Source organism: Papio anubis, chromosome Y, assembly GCF_008728515.1.
Source record: "Papio anubis isolate 15944 chromosome Y, Panubis1.0, whole genome shotgun sequence".
Lineage (NCBI taxonomy): Eukaryota > Metazoa > Chordata > Mammalia > Primates > Cercopithecidae > Papio > Papio anubis.
Genome location: NC_044997.1, coordinates 1,858,782 through 1,874,715, shown reverse-complemented (window position 1 = coordinate 1,874,715; position 15,934 = coordinate 1,858,782). Strand labels below are relative to the sequence as shown.

The 15,934-nt window shown below is 40.1% G+C and overlaps 1 protein-coding gene across 18 annotated transcripts in view; it reads right to left on the bottom strand.

The window, feature by feature from the left end:
- USP9Y (ubiquitin specific peptidase 9 Y-linked) overlaps positions 1 to 15,934 on the bottom strand; it is a 209,435-nt gene that overhangs the window by 190,915 nt on the left and 2,586 nt on the right. The window lies entirely within an intron of this gene.

Below are 15,934 nucleotides of genomic sequence, written 5' to 3'. Positions count from 1 at the left end.
TTATTTGCCTTTCACATGTTTCCCTAAGCCAAACTAAGGCATAAGTGACTATTCCTCTACCCTCCTCCCACAGGTAAATTGTGTATTCACTAAAAGGCTAATCAGAGACTCAACAGAATGTAACTGTTTGTCTCTTATCTAACTATGGCCTGAAAGCCCCCTCCCTGCTTCAAGTTGTCTTGCCTTTCTGGAAAGAACCAATGTACATCTGAGACATATTAATTTATGTCTCATGCCCCCCTAAAATGTGTAACACCAAGCTGTTCCCAAAACACCCTTTACAAGTGTTGTCAAGACTTTCTGAGATTGTGTCATGGATGTGTCTTGAACCTTGGCAAAGTAAACTTTCCACATTGGCTGAGATATGTCTCAGATATTTTGGGTTCACAAAATCAACAGTAAAAAATGGAAAGTTTGTGAGATGATAAATTCAAATCCAAACATACATAAAGTTCAAGAAGTTTAATATGGCTGTGTTCTTCCTCTTATACCAGTAAGGATAAAAGCTGACCTTAATTATTACTGTAGTCCTAGTTTCTATATTACTTGCTGAACAGATCTGTGAAGAATCTTGTGCCAACATTAAGAACCTGCACAGATTATACACTAGAGTTATTTCTCTCTTCCTTTCTGAATAGGGAATTTAGCACATTCAACTATGAAAAAAGCAAAATGAGAAACAAGAAGTATTTCTATTTCAACAGCTGTATAAATACTATAAACTTCACACATGCACGTGCATGCGCACACACAGTCATACACATCCACAAAAGTTAACATAGTTTGAAAAACTTTTGTAGATATTAAATCTGTTTTAAAAGCTGAATTAACTAAACTTTTAATTTATGGAGTGATACAAGTAAATGACAGGGAGACATATGCCCCAATTTAGCATCTTTTAGCAAGATTATGTTAATCAAACTTTTTTTTTTTTTTTTTTTTGGAGACAGAGTCTCACTCTGTCATCCAGGCTGGAGTGCAGTGGCATGATCTCGGCTCACTGCAAGCTCCGCCTTCCGGGTTCACACCATTCTCCTGCCTCAGGATCCCAAACAGCTGGGACTACAGGTGCCTGCTAATTTTTTGAATTTTCAGTAGAAAAGACGATTTTGCATTTTCAGTAGAAAAGACAATTTTTTGTATTTTCAGTAGAAAGACAATTTTTTGTATTTTCAGTAGAAAAGACAATTTTTTGTATTTTCAGTAGAAAAGACAATTTTTTTGTATTTTCAGTAGAAAAGACAATTTTTTTGTATTTTCAGTAGAAAAGACAATTTTTTGTATTTTCAGTAGAAAAGACAATTTTTGTATTTTAGTAGATGGGTTTCACCGCCAAGTAGCTGTGATGGTCTCGATCTCCTGACCTCGTGATTCGCCCGCCTTGGCCTCCCAAAGTGCTGGGATTACAGGCGTGAGCCACCAAGCCCAGCCGACCCAAACATTTTAAAAGAGTAAACTCACCAAGTAAAATGTCCTGCACATGTTTAACATCTCTGTGGCTAATCAAGACATTTCTCAAAGAGCAGACCATTTTAATCATCTCTATATCAAAATTACAATCAAAAATTTTCAATCAAACTTCAGGTGACTTTGTCATATAATCAAGTTTCATTGTTTAAGAAGAAAAAGCATGTAAATCAGTACATTAAATTATAATACACTATGTCAATAATTGGCATAATAGGAGTTGGAATACCCACTAGTTGAGCCTATGTATATGGAAATTAGTTTCAGATGCTTACTCAGCACTAGCATAACTAACATTCAAATGACAACTGTTGCTATATAAAAACTATTAATTAAAAAATTTTCTTGTTCATTTAAAAGGTTATTTTTTTTTTTTTGAGACGGAGTGTTGCTCTGTCGCCCAGGCTGGAGTGCAGTGGCGCGATCTCGGCTCACTGCAAGCTCCACCTCCCGGGTTCACGCCATTCTCCCGCCTCAGCCTCCGAGTAGCTGGGACTACAGGCGCCCACCACCACGCCCGGCTAGTTTTTTGTATTTTTAGTAGAGACGGGGTTTCACCATGTTAGCCAGGATGGTCTCGATCTCCTGACCTCGTGATCCACCCGCCTCGGCCTCCCAAAGTGCTGGGATTACAGGCTTGAGCCACCGCGCTCGGCCTTAAAAGGTTTATTCAAGCTCAGAAACAATAAACAAGTAATTCTTTGTTGTTCAGCAGTTCTTTTAAATATAACTTTTTCTAGGTCTCATATTAAAGCAATTAAATAAGAAGGGGAAGGGAGGGAGAAGTATGAAGGACATGGTAAAGCTCTTTCAAATCACTCTATTATGTAGTCAGAAAAAACCCTACATATTAACCTGTACCCAAATATTAATGCCAGACATGCAAAAAAATTTTTAAATGGTAGTTTTCAAGAATACAGTTCTTAAGAGAATCAAAGAGAAGATAAAAATCTATTTCTCAGTTACTGAAATAGAGAATATAAGAGCCGTAATGTAATTAAAGCTACCAAAAAATGGTTAACTGTCATTAGATGCGCAATGGGAATATATTTAATACCACTGAACTGTACACTTACAAAGAGCTAAGATGGTATATTCTATGTTATGTGTACTTAACTACAATTTGGAAAAAAATTAAAGAAGTGTTGCTCCTATTTAGAATAAAAATTAATTTGCCCATTGCTGACAAAAGGACAGACTTACAGATCAACAGTACAGAACTACAAAAGTCCAGAAGTAAGGATTTACATTTATACAAAATGATTTTCAACAAAGGTACTAAAATCTTTCAATGAAGAAAGCAAAGTCATTTCAACAAATGATATTAAGACAGTATCTACATGCAAGAGAATGAATCTGAATGTGTACCTCACATGTCATACAAATATTAACACACAACATTGTAGGCCAAATGTAAGTACTATAAATATAAAATCCTTAGAGAAAAAAAATGAGTAAATCTTTGTGACCTTGTACACCAAAAATAAAATTCTAAGCCCCTCAACCATCTGAATGGATGTCTCCTCTCAGCAAGAACATTCCAATATTACCCTGAGGGACTCGTTCAAGCCATGATGCAGGTCAAAGGAAAGACATGCCTCATTACAGGCTCCTCTCTTTCAGAATTATTAATAAAACAGACTCTTTAAGTCTGAATAGAAACATTTACAATCTATTCTCTCTGAAGCCTATACCTGGAGGCTTCATCAGCATGACAAAACTCCTGAAAGGAGTTAGCCAGCTTGCAGTCGGCAGACACTAACAGAAGGGTCCCACTGAATCTCCAACCCATGTTTTGTGCAGATAAGGGAACTTGCACAAGGGCTTCCCTGAGCATGCCTATGGCAGACTAAGGGCCCACATGAGCACTGGGGGAATGAGTTGGAGCCACCAGGAATGGCGCCTTACACAAATAGGGAAACCAGACCTATCAGCTTGTATGTTTGTAGGTAAAATCCCTTGGATTAAACTGTAAAGGGTGAAACCAGGAACCTGCTTTCAGGACCCCTCTCTATGATGAGAGCTTTCCTTTTGCTTAATAAATTCTACTCTGAGTGTCCACATGCCTAATTTTTGCTGGTCAAGAGACAAGAAACCAAACCTAGGAGAGAAAATTCCTGCATCACTTTGGTCTCCACAACTCCTCAGCATCATAACCCAGATATTCTTTTATATCTATTCTAGGTCTTTAGATAATAACTTAACTCTTTCAACCAATTGCCAATCAGAAAATGTTTAAATCTACCAAAAACCGGGAAGCCCTGGCTTCAAGCCGTCCAGCCTTTCTGAACCAAAGCAACGTACACGTATTTGATTGATATCTCATGTCTCTCTAAAATTTATAAAACTAATCTGTGCTGGCCAGGCACAGTGGCTCACACCTATACCAGCATTTTGGGAGGCCACGACTGGCGGATCACCTGATGTTGGGAGTTCGAGACCAGCCTGACTAACATGCAGAAACCCCATCTCTACTAAAAATACAAAATTAGCCAGACATGGTGGCACATGCTTGTAATCCCAGCTACTCAGGAGGCTGAGGCAGGAGAATTGCTTGAACCTGGGAGGCAGAGTTTGCAGTGAGCTCTGATCGCGCCATTGCACTCCAACCGGGGCAACAACAACGAAACACTGTCTCAAAAAAAAAAAAAAAAAAAAACGAATCTGTGCCCTGATCGTCTTGGGCACTTGTTCTCAGAGTCTCCTGAGGGCTGTGTCACAGGCCATTGGTCACTCATAGTTGGTTGACAATAAGTCTCTTCAAATATTTTGAAGAGTTTGACTCTTTTCTTTGACAATGATTTAGTGCCCAACATGAGGCATCAGAGAACACTCAGGATCACAAAGGAGTTGCCCAAACTCAGAGCTAAAGGCACCAGCAGGGGCTCATTGAAAACCTCTCCAATTTCTTTTTTTTTCTCTCTCTTTTTGTTGTTTGAGACAGTCTCTCATTGTCACCCAGGCACAATCTCAGCTCACAGCAACCTCCGCCTCCTGGGTTCAAGTGACTCTCCTGCCTCAGCCTCTCGAGTAGCTGGGATTACAGGCACCTGCCTCCACATTCGGCTAATTTTTTGTATTTTTAGTAGAGACTGAGTTTCACTATGTTGGCCAGGCTGGTCTTGAACTCCTGACCTCCTGATCTGCCCACCTCATGTTCCCAAAGTGCTGGGATTACAGGCATGATTCCCCATGCCCAGCCTGAAAGTCTCTTCAATTTCAAGCTTCTCCTCTGGCAGAACAGGTATGTGCTCCAGATCCCCCCAGTCTCCCTTTGATTAACAGTCCTTGATTTATTCTGTTTTTGTGTGTGTGTGTTTGTTTGTTTGTTTCTTCCGAGGAAACTGTTGTGTAGGATCCTCATTCTAGTTTGCAGATGTAATCTAAAGGGTCTTTTCCATTTCCTTTTTCTAAAGACAGGGAGAACAATCTGGGCTCCTCAACTGGTTTCTAATTCAGAAATACATTCTAAAGGGTCTTCTCCATTGCTTTTTCTCCCAAAATTGATCTCGGGTGGCATGTTGAGCATTTGTGTGAGAAACTAAAGTGTCATTTTCATAGATAAGTGAGAGACTGAGTTTCCTCAGCTCTAAAAAAAAACAGCATTTTGTTCATCCCAGCTCTAACGTGCCCTTGAGTGACTGTGGATCAAGTGGGAATGTCTGGGGTACTGACCTCCCGTGACATGCAGGAGCCTTACAGGAAACCCCCAACAAAAATTACTTTTTAAAAAAATACAGGATTTGGTTAGGCATAGTGGCCCTCGCTTGTAATTCCAGTACTTTGGGAGGCTGAGGCGGATGGATCACCTAACGACAGGAGTTCCAACTCGAGAGAATTACTTGAACCCAGGAGGCAGAGATTGCAGTGAACCGAGATCGTGCCACTGCACTACCGCCTGAGCAACAAGAGTGAAACCCTATCTCTCCTAAAAATACAAAAAAAATTAGGTGGACGTAGTGGCGCACATCTGTAATACCAGCTACTCAGGAGGCTGAAGCGAGAGAATTACTTGAACCCAGGAGGCAGAGATTGCAGTGAACCGAGATCGTGCCACTGCACCACAGCCTGAGCAACAAGAGTGAAACTGTCTTAAATAAACAAATATTTAAATATATAGGCTTTTTTGTTTGAAAACGGGAGGCAAAGGATGCAGTGAGCCAAGATTACACCACTGTATTTCAGCCTGGGCAACGGAGCAAGTGTCTCTAAAAAAAAATACATACATATGTGTGTGTATACACACGTATATATATATGTATATATACACATATATGTATATACATATACACACATATACACACGTATGTATGTATATGTATACACACACATATATATACAGTGTTCTCAGCACTCAGAGGCACTAGACTTCCAGAGGGAAATAGAGACATGCAGTGAGACACTTAAGAGGGCGTAAATAACTCAGGGGTGACATGCTGTCTACCAGCACACCTCAATTCATTACACTAAACCCTAGGCCACAGCTCAGTTGGTCCTTTTAAGTGGAAACACATAATCTAAGAATGGGAATCAAACCATCTAAACATGCGAAACATCTAAGAATGATAAAAAACCATAGAGCCTCTATGTAAGTATTTTTAAGTGATGGACAAATTACATTAAGAAAAAATTCTCTATTTCTCTATTATCTTTTCCACCTCCTTTAAATCTGCTGTTACTTTTCTAAGTAGAAGTTATAGGATATTTGTTTGGTTGAGTGTGGTATGTGTGTGTTTATATGTATATATGTGTAGTTTGTTCAGTGTTTTGGTCACAAAGTACCGAATTAGCTTAAAGTTAAATAGTAAGCCTAAATGCTTTTCAGGTTCATGTGACTGAAGTAAAAATCTTAATAAATAGGCTAGCTTTAAAATTACAGATAAAATAGTATTAGAAATATCTGAAGAACTCTCAGCATGTTTTGTTTACATGCTGTTTGCAGCATATTTTGATTGAGAGGTTTCATACTTATCCTTGCCAAATCTTGTAAGGTGTTAAAATTTGTCAGAAGGGTCATAAAACTATATAAACCTAGCCCAAAACAGCATGATCTTTGTACAATTTTTGTCAAATAAGATATTTAATTTTTGTCAAATAAGATATTTAAGATTTTTGGTTGAATGAAAACAGGTAAATCCTGAGTTTCATATATTTAAACTTAAGTTTCTTACTTAGATATGCACCTGAAATTCATAGGTCATAGAAATATTAACAGGGAAATAACCTTAAATGATGACTGTCCTTATTAAATAATCAGGTAAATGTAATGGAATAAATGCTTGTAAACAAACTTGTCATATAATTAGAATGTAAGGTTATCTTAAATAATACATACTAAATTTCTGCGTAATTTCCAATTTAAAAATTAGAAGAAAACGTCTGGGCCGGGCGCGGTGGCTCAAGCCTGTAATCCCAGCACTTTGGGAGGCCGAGACGGGCGGATCACGAGGTTAGGAGATCGAGACCATCCTGGCTAACACGGTGAAACCCCGTCTCTACTAAGAAATACAAAAAACTAGCCGGGCGAGGTGGCGGGCGCCTGTAGTCCCAGCTACTCGGGAGGCTGAGGCAGGAGAATGGCGTGGACCCGGGAGGCGGAGCTTGCAGTGAGCTGAGATCCGGCCACTGCACTCCAGCCTGGGCGACAGAGCCAGACTCCATCTCACCAAAAAAAAAAGAAAAAAGAAAACGTCTGAAAATTGTTTTCAGCTAGGCGCTGTAGCTCAAACGCCTGTAATCCCAGCACTTTGGGAGCCGAGTTGGGCGGATCACGAGGTCAGGAGATAGAGACCATCCTGGCTAACACAGTGAAACCCCATCTCTTTCTAAAAATACAAAAATTAACTGGGCGTGGTGGCACACGCCTGTAGCCCCAGCTACTCAGGAGGCTGAGGCCCAAGAATCACCAGAACCCAGCAGGCAGAGGTTACAGTGAGCCAAGATCGCACCACTGCACTCCAGCCTGGGTGACAGAGTGAGATTCAGCCTCAAAAAAAAATTGTTTTCTTATTTAATGGTAAATATTTTTGTCTAACGCAAAGCTTATTTAGTGGTTACACAAAAAACTAACCAGGAAATAAAAGAGATGTAAAGAAAGTTACAGAAACTGAGTTTTTTGTTTTTTTAAGAGAGGTTAAAAGTAATAAAATATAAAAAAGAATCTTGTGTGGTAAATTTTTTCTCCTAAAATAAGGTAACTGGTTGTTCAAGAAACAGAGATATTTAGAACAAACCAGAAAGTCCAAGCATGCAATGAGCAACTCATATAATTTGTAATAAGGTTAGTAAAAAAATTTTTCTAAGTTATATAATTAAGTTGGCTGTATTTTAAAAAACTATAATAGTATTTCTAGAAATTGAACTTATTAGAAATACACTAATGCAAAACTAAAGAAATAGTAAGAACAAGGTTTTATTTAAAATGCTGCCTTCTCTTAATGCAAGAAGGTGTTAAGTTTTAAATTCTATAATCCATTTCTTTTTCAAATTCCTCAGATCGGTATCTTAGAATTTCAGATCTTTCTTTTGAAAAGGCCTGGGATAGGCTTGGTGCAGTGGCTCACGCCTGTAATCCCAACAATTTGGGAGGCCAAGGCAGGCAGATTACTTCAGGTCAGGAGTTCAAGACCAGACTGGTCAACATGGTGAAACCATCTCTACTGAAAACACAAAAATTAGCTGGGCAAAGTGGCACACACATCCCAGCTACTTGCGAGGCTGAGGCAGGAGAATCACTTGAACCCAGGAGGAGGTTGCAGTAAGTCAAGATTGCACCATTGCATTCCAGACTGGGCAACAAGAGTGAAACGTTAGCATAATTAACAACAACAAAATGGAAACAGGAAAGAAAATCAAAGGACTTGCCCCAGAAGGGTAATATAACTCTTTAAATGGTTATTAATAAATAAAATGAAAATTGATAGGGTCAAAAACAAAGGAATTTACAATACTATCAAAGGTTGGGTGTACCAAAGGGAACCCCTGCTGGTCCCCTAACATTAAAAAACTCCAAAAGCACTTTGGGAGGCCGAGCCGGGCGGATCACGAGGTCAGGAGATCGAGACCATCCTGGCTAACATGGTGAAACCCCGTCTCTACTAAAAAATACAAAAAACTAGCCGGGCAAGGTGGCGGGCGACGGAGCTTGCAGTGAGCTGAGATTCGGCCACTGCACTCCAGCCTGGGCGACACAGCAAGACTCCATCTCAAAAAAAAAAAAAAAAAAAAAAACCCAAAAGGTAGTTTTCTACTATTTGGGCTGGGCCATATTAGGGAAATTTAAGAAGATCAAAGGTAAAACATAGTGAAAAAGCTGGCACTGCCTGGAGCAATGCTGAAGTCAATTAAGATAAACATTGGGCCAGGCACAGTGGCTGACGCCTGTAATCCCAGCACTTTGGGAGGCCAAGTTCAGCGGATCATGAAGTCAGGAGATCGAGACCATCCTGGCTAACACGGTGAAACCTGGTCTCTACTAAAAATACAAAAAAACTAGCCGGGCGAGGTGGCGGGCGCCTGTAGTCCCAGCTACTCCGGAGGCTGAGGCAGGAGAATGGCAAACCCGGGAGGCGGAGCTTGCAGTGAGCCGAGATCCCATCACTGCACTCCAACCTGGGTGACGGAGCAAGACTCTGTCTCAAAACAAGGTGATAAATATTGACAAACGAGCCTGAGTCTCTCAGCTGGATCCCCTACTGGAAACCCAAATTCTTTTTTACCAGAAAAGGTAAAATGGTCTACGAGTAGGAAAAAAAAGATTGCTGGGACCAGAACATAAAAAAATGTAAAGATTATGAAATCTGAGTGTTTAAACAGGCTTTCTGTAAAGCAGCTGTGACTCTTTTACCTAAACGTGTTATAAAAATGGGTACCAATGTATCTGACTCAGGGATGTTTCCCTTAACTAGTACCGCAAAACTGAAGGCATATATTCAACCTGAGGAAACTAAAGGAAGAACAACTGAAGGCACGTAAATCTGCCCTTTGAGAAATGTTAATTAAATTGGACATGCTAAATAGGAACTAGTAAGACTGCCTGAGCCCACAGAATGTAAGGTAGAAGCTGCAGTGATAGAACAAATCCTCCACTTCACAGGCTTTGTGGAGAGCTTCCTGGGGCTTCTACCATAAGCCTGTGAGCACTTCCCAATGACAATGACTGAACCAGAACACGTCCACTTGAGCGGAATTTACTGCCTTGCTATGGGATGTTAAATGAAGCTTCCTCCATGCTAATGGAAATAATGGTGCCCAAAAGTTTCAGGATAAATTAAAAATGCTTTACATAGAATACTGCTACCTGGAAAATACAAGGAGGAGATACTCATGAGCAGGGAGCCTCCTTTTTCCTTAAGACTTACTCTAACCATGTGAAGAGCTGTCAGACTGAAGAGCTGCCAGACTGTACAGTACCTGATAGCTCTCACCTGACAAGAGCTGCTAAGCTCTAAGCTTAGCTGCTAAGCTGCTAAGTATGTGACTAGCAGTTTCAAGGTACGCAAACGTACCTTGCATCTTGTACACAATGTACACAAATGCATCTTGATTGTAAGGCTGCTGCTCTGGTTAAAGAAGACTCAAGGAAGTATGCTTACTTTGGATTATTTACAGTTTAAAACATTTGGGTAAAGTATGTTCTTATAAGCAAACTTACCTTCCACTATGAGTTCTCCAGAATTCAGAAACTGATTTTAGGACACTGCAGTTATTTGCCTAAGTTTATTAAGAGCCTTTTCTCTTAAAACCAGACAACTGGAGTCACTAGTTACTTTACCAAGACTTTGACTAGACTAATACATTTTTAGGTAAAGTTCCAGCAAAGGCAACTTAAAAGGAGCCTATATGGGCTATCAATTCTTGCTGTATATTATGCAAACAATTAGGCCAAGTAAAATAAGCCTAACACTTATTTTGCACGTGAATTGGTCTTATTGTAATTCCTCTATAATGGAAGAGGAGGGCTGGAGAGAGAAACTGTTTCAAAGGAAAAGTTTACCATGTTACTAGATTTCAGCCCTGACTTCTGTTTTTAATTGCAGAATAAAGAGCATGAGTTATTTTTTGGGTACAATAATCCTCTAAAGGTGACCAGATTATAATTTGTTTTCATATTTTTAGTTGGTGCCCTAATGGAACAGGTTGTTCGTTCTGACATGAAAATACTCTTTTGATTGTCAAAATACTAACGTTATGTATCTCTCTCTATTTTACTTCCAAAGAAACCAGATTCATGGTCTCCTGCAGCCTAGAGATGCCAATCTCCCTCATCTGGCATCTACTCGGCCCAGACTGTTTTTCTCTGCAAATGTCCTGCTGCTAGGACTATACAAGCACCCTCCCTTTAGGGCCAGGGACTGCCAAAGTGGTGGGCACATGAGATTCCAAGGACTGGTTTTGAGGAGCAGAATTAGGTCATACCCTCCAAAGTAACAAGGGGTAAACAAATGCCTCAACAGCTAGTAAAACAAGAGACTTTGCCCTCTGAGCTATCATGTGGTGCCTTTTCATGCATTCTAACCATAAAGAATTTTCTGCTTTTCATAAAACTAAAAGAAAACAATTACTGACAGGGTAAAGATACCTCGTGACAAAGCCTCCCAGCTATGAGTTGTACATCTAGATAATACAGTTTTTAATTTTTTTTCAGAACAATGTTTATTTTTGAATAGGTAATTACTGTAATTCTGTAACTAAAACCATGATTAGTAGTGGAAAACATAGAAGTTACAGATAAGTCAGTTTTGTAACCTCACCTTTGACTTCTTGCTAGTTGACTTTTTAACAAAACAATGTGGCCAGCACAGTGGCTCACACCTGTAATCCCAGCATTTGGGAGGCCAACGTGGGCAGACCACAAGGTCAGGGGTTTAAAACCAGCCTGGCCAATAGGGTGAAACCCTCTCTCTACTAAAAATACAAAAAAATTAGCCAGGGGTGGTAGCACACTCCTATAATCTCAGCTACTCAGGAGGCTGAGGCAGGAAAAATTGCTTGAACCCAGGAGGCAGAGGATGCAGCAAGCTAAGACCACCCCACTGCACTCCAGCCTGGGTGACAAAGTGAGAATCTGTCTCAAAAACAAACAAACAAAAAAAAAAAATCAGAGTAATGAATGTGTGTCTGTATCCATCCCTTTTTTGCCTAAATATTCAACTGGCTGTAAGTCTTTTCACTCTCAGTTTCCTGGTAATAGAGGGATGGTGGGGAGTCCCAGACCAGACCCGACACCCAGGCCATACTGGGTTCATCTGTCCCAACTTCATGGGACAGAATAAAAATCTGGTGGCCACTGATGTTGCCTCTGGCAAATCCTGGCCTAGAGGGGGAGAATGTAAACCAAAAATAAAATTCTAAGCCCCCCAACCATCTGAATGGACCCTTCCTCTTGGCAAGGACACTCCAAGGCTAACCTGAGGGACTGGTTCAGGTCGTGATGCAGAGAAGAGGGCAGACATGCTTATTATATGCTCCTCCCTTTTGGAATTACTAATATAACAGACTATTTCTCTGATGAGAAACATTTACAATCGATTTTTTCTGAAGCCCACTATCTGGAAGCTTCACTTGCATAACACAACTTTGGTCTTCACAATGCCTCACCATCATAACCCAGACAGTCCCTTCTATTGACTTTAGGTCCTTAGTTAATAACTTAACTGTCAACCAACTACCAATCAGAGCAATTTTAAATCTACCAATAACCTGGGAGCCCTGGATTTCAGCTGTCCCAACTTTCTGGGCCGAAGCAACATACATCTTTCAGACATGTATTTGATGGATGTCTCATGCTCTGTAAAATGTATAAAGCTAGGCTGTGCCCAGTCTACCTTGGACAAATGTTCTCACAGTATCCTGAGTGCTGTGTCATGGGCCATTGGTCTCTCATATTTGGCTCAGAATAAATCCCTTCAAATATTTTACAGAGCGTGACTCTTCATCAACAACTTTCAGTTCGGAAAAGATTTCTTAGCTAGAACATAAAAAGCACAAGCAATAAAACAAAAAAATTAATAAAAGCTTTTGTGCTTCAAAATATGTCATTAAGAAAAAGTGAAGATAAGCTGCAGACTAGGACAAAATATTTGCATATCATATGTCTGACACAAGACATTATCTAGGCCAGTGCAGTGGCTCACACCTGTAATCTCAGTACTTTGGGAGGCCAAGGCGGGTCAATCACTTGAGCCCAGGAGTTTAAGACCATCTTGGGCACCAAGGCGAAACCCCAGCTCCGCAAAAAAGTACAAAAATTACCACCCTCACCAACATGGTGAAACCCCATCTCTATTAAAGACAGAAAAACTTAGCTGGGTGTGGGTGCGTGCCTGTAATCCCAGCTACTCAGGAGGCTGGGGCAAGAGAATCCTTTAAACCCAGGAGGGAGGCTGCAGTGAGCCGAGATCACCCCACCGCACTCCAGTCTGGGCAACAGAGCAACACTCTGTCTTTTAAAAAAAAAAAAAAAAAAAAAAAAGAATTACAAAAATTAGCTGGGCCTGGTGGCAAGTAGTCCAAGCTACTTAAAGGCTCGGGTAGGAAGATCACTTGAGCCTGGGGTATGGAGTTTACAGTGAGCCAGTACTGTGCCACTGCACTTCAGCCTTAATAGCAGAGCCTGTCTCTCTCTCTCTCTCTCTCTCTCTCTCTTTCTCTCTCTCTCTCTCTCTCTCTCTCACACACAACACACACACACACACACGAAAGAAAGGAAAAGAAAAGCAAAAAAAGACATAGCCAAACAAAGAGCTTTTACAGCTCAATTTAAAACAAACAATAAATTTTAATGGGCAAGTCTGAACATTCTCTAAAGAAACACAATCAGAAAATGAGCACAAGAAGATGTTCAACATTTGTTAGCCATTAGGAAAATGCCAAATAAGGTATACTGCACACCCAATGGAAAGAGTGTATCAAAACAGTTGATAAGAATGTGAAATGATGTAGCCACCTTAGAAAAACAATTTGGCAATTGCTTAAGTTAAATATAAACTTACAATACAATACATAATTTTGTTACTACATACCTACCCAATACATAATTTTTTTTTTTTTTTTTTTTTTTGAGATAGAGTCTTGCTCTGTTACTGAGGGTGGAGTACCGTGGTGTGATCTCGGCTCATTACAGCTTATGCCTCCTATGTTCAAGGGATTCCGCCTCAGTCTTCAAGCAGCTGGGACTACAGGCCTGCACCACCACACCCAGCTATTTTTTGAATTTTTAGTATAGACAAGGTTTTACCATATTAGCCAGGTTGGTCTCAAACTCCTGACCTTGCGATCCACCCACTTTGGCCTCCCAAAGTGCTAGGATTACAGGCATGAGCCACCAGGCCCAGCCCTATTAATCCTCCTTAAAGTTCTTAAAATGTAACAAAGAAACAAAAACCCTAATTGTTCACACATAAAGCCTTGTGTACATCAGTGTTCCTAGCAACTTTACTTACAAAAACCCCAAACTGAAAACAACCCATATATACACTTGGTAAATGGGTAAACTGCATCCATACAATGATATACCATTAATATAAAAAGATGCAATATTTATCCATATTACAACATGAATCTCAAAAACATTATCTACAAGGAAGATGAGAGATACAAAGCCTACATATTTTGATTCAATTTTTTTGAAACATCCAAAAAGTCAAATCTGTAGAGACAGAAGATTAGGGACTACCAAGAGCTGAAGATGTGAGTGGAGAATGGCTTGAAAAGGTGCAAGGATGTGCCGGAGTGAGGAAAATGTTCTAAAACTGGAAATGTTTCAGAACTCTGGAAATTTGTTAGAAACCAGCAAGTTGTACATGTAAAAGAAACATTTAATATGTAAATTATACTTCAATAAAGCTGCTACACTAACTTATGCAATAAGTAAAACATATTCCAGTTTATTGCACAAAAATATTTTAATTACCAATCCTTTAATGTACATTTTTAAAAAGATATACTTGGCCGGGCGCAGTGGCTCAAGCCTGTAATCCCAGCACTTTGGGAGGCCGAGACGGGCGGATCACGAGGTCAGGAGATCGAGACCATCCTGGCTAACACGGTGAAACCCCGTATCTACTACAAAATACAAAAAAACTAGCCGGGCGAGGTGGCGGGCGCCTGTAATCCCAGCTACTCGGGAGGCTGAGGCAGGAGAAGGGCGTGAACCCGTGAGGCGGAGCTTGCAGTGAGCTGAGATCCGGCCACTGCACTCCAGCCTGGGCGACAGAGCAAGACTCCGTCTCAAAAAAAATAAAAATAAAAAAAAAATAAAAAATAAAAATAAAAAAAATAAAAAGATATACATATCTTATCTTTAAAATGGATAATTATCTTTAACAAAGGGTGGTTTCCACATCAAAATGCTAAAACAAACATAAAAATTTCTATTGCAGTTTAAAAACAAATCTTATAAACCAACAAAAAGCTAAAAGAAAGCGTTAATTTGTGCAACAAACCAAGAAGTTGATGAATGTTGAAATTGAGACAAATACCTACTTTCTGAAACTGTAAGCTGCCTTATAAATACCTGATGAAAAAATCTATTAGAAGATGGCCATTAAAATATGTAATACTGGATACTGGATAATGCATTTCAACATCCAAGAAGAAAAAAAGACCCACAGTAAATCCTTTTTTTTTTCTTTTTTGAGACAGAGTCTCAGCTTTATCTCCCAGGATGGAGTGCAATGGCACGGATCTCGGCTCACGGCAACCTCTGCTTCCTGAATTCAAGTGGTTCTCCTGCCTCAGTTTCCCAGGTAGCTGGGATCACAGGCGACCACCAGCATGCCCAGCTAATGTATACATTTTTAACAGAGACAGGGTTTTGCCATGTTGGCCACACTGGTCTTGAACTCCTAATCTCAGGTGATCTGCCCAACTCGGCTTCCAAAAGTGCTGGGATGACAGGCATGAGCCACCATGCCTAGCCTGGAAAAGAAATCCTTCTTTTCCATTTTCATTGACAAAGCATGGTAACCATTCAAAAGCCCAAAAATTAGATGCACATACTCAGAATCCCCGAGCCTCCTACATTATCTCACCTGTCTGTCGGTGATTGGGAGGCGTGGGTGGTTTATGGTCTCAATAATAGTAAATAAAATCTACTGTTAAAAATCACTTCTTTATTACATAGATTCTAAAATACGTTTTTGCTATTATGTAGTCATTACAAAAATTTTATCCAAGTTTAGATGAATAGTCATATATACATGTGTGTATATATACATGTATTTTTTTTTTTTTTAGTGAAGTTTCACCCTTGTTGCCCAGGCTGGAGTGCAGTGGCGTAATCTTGGCTCACAGCAGCCTCCAACTCCTGGATTCAAGGGATTCTCCTGCCTCAGCCTCCTGAGTAGCTGGGATTACAAGCACCCACCACCCCACTCAAATAATTTCTTTTTTTTTTTTTTTTTTTAGTAGAGAGGAGGCTTCACCATGTTGGCAGGCTGGTCTGGAACTCCTCACCTCAGGCAAT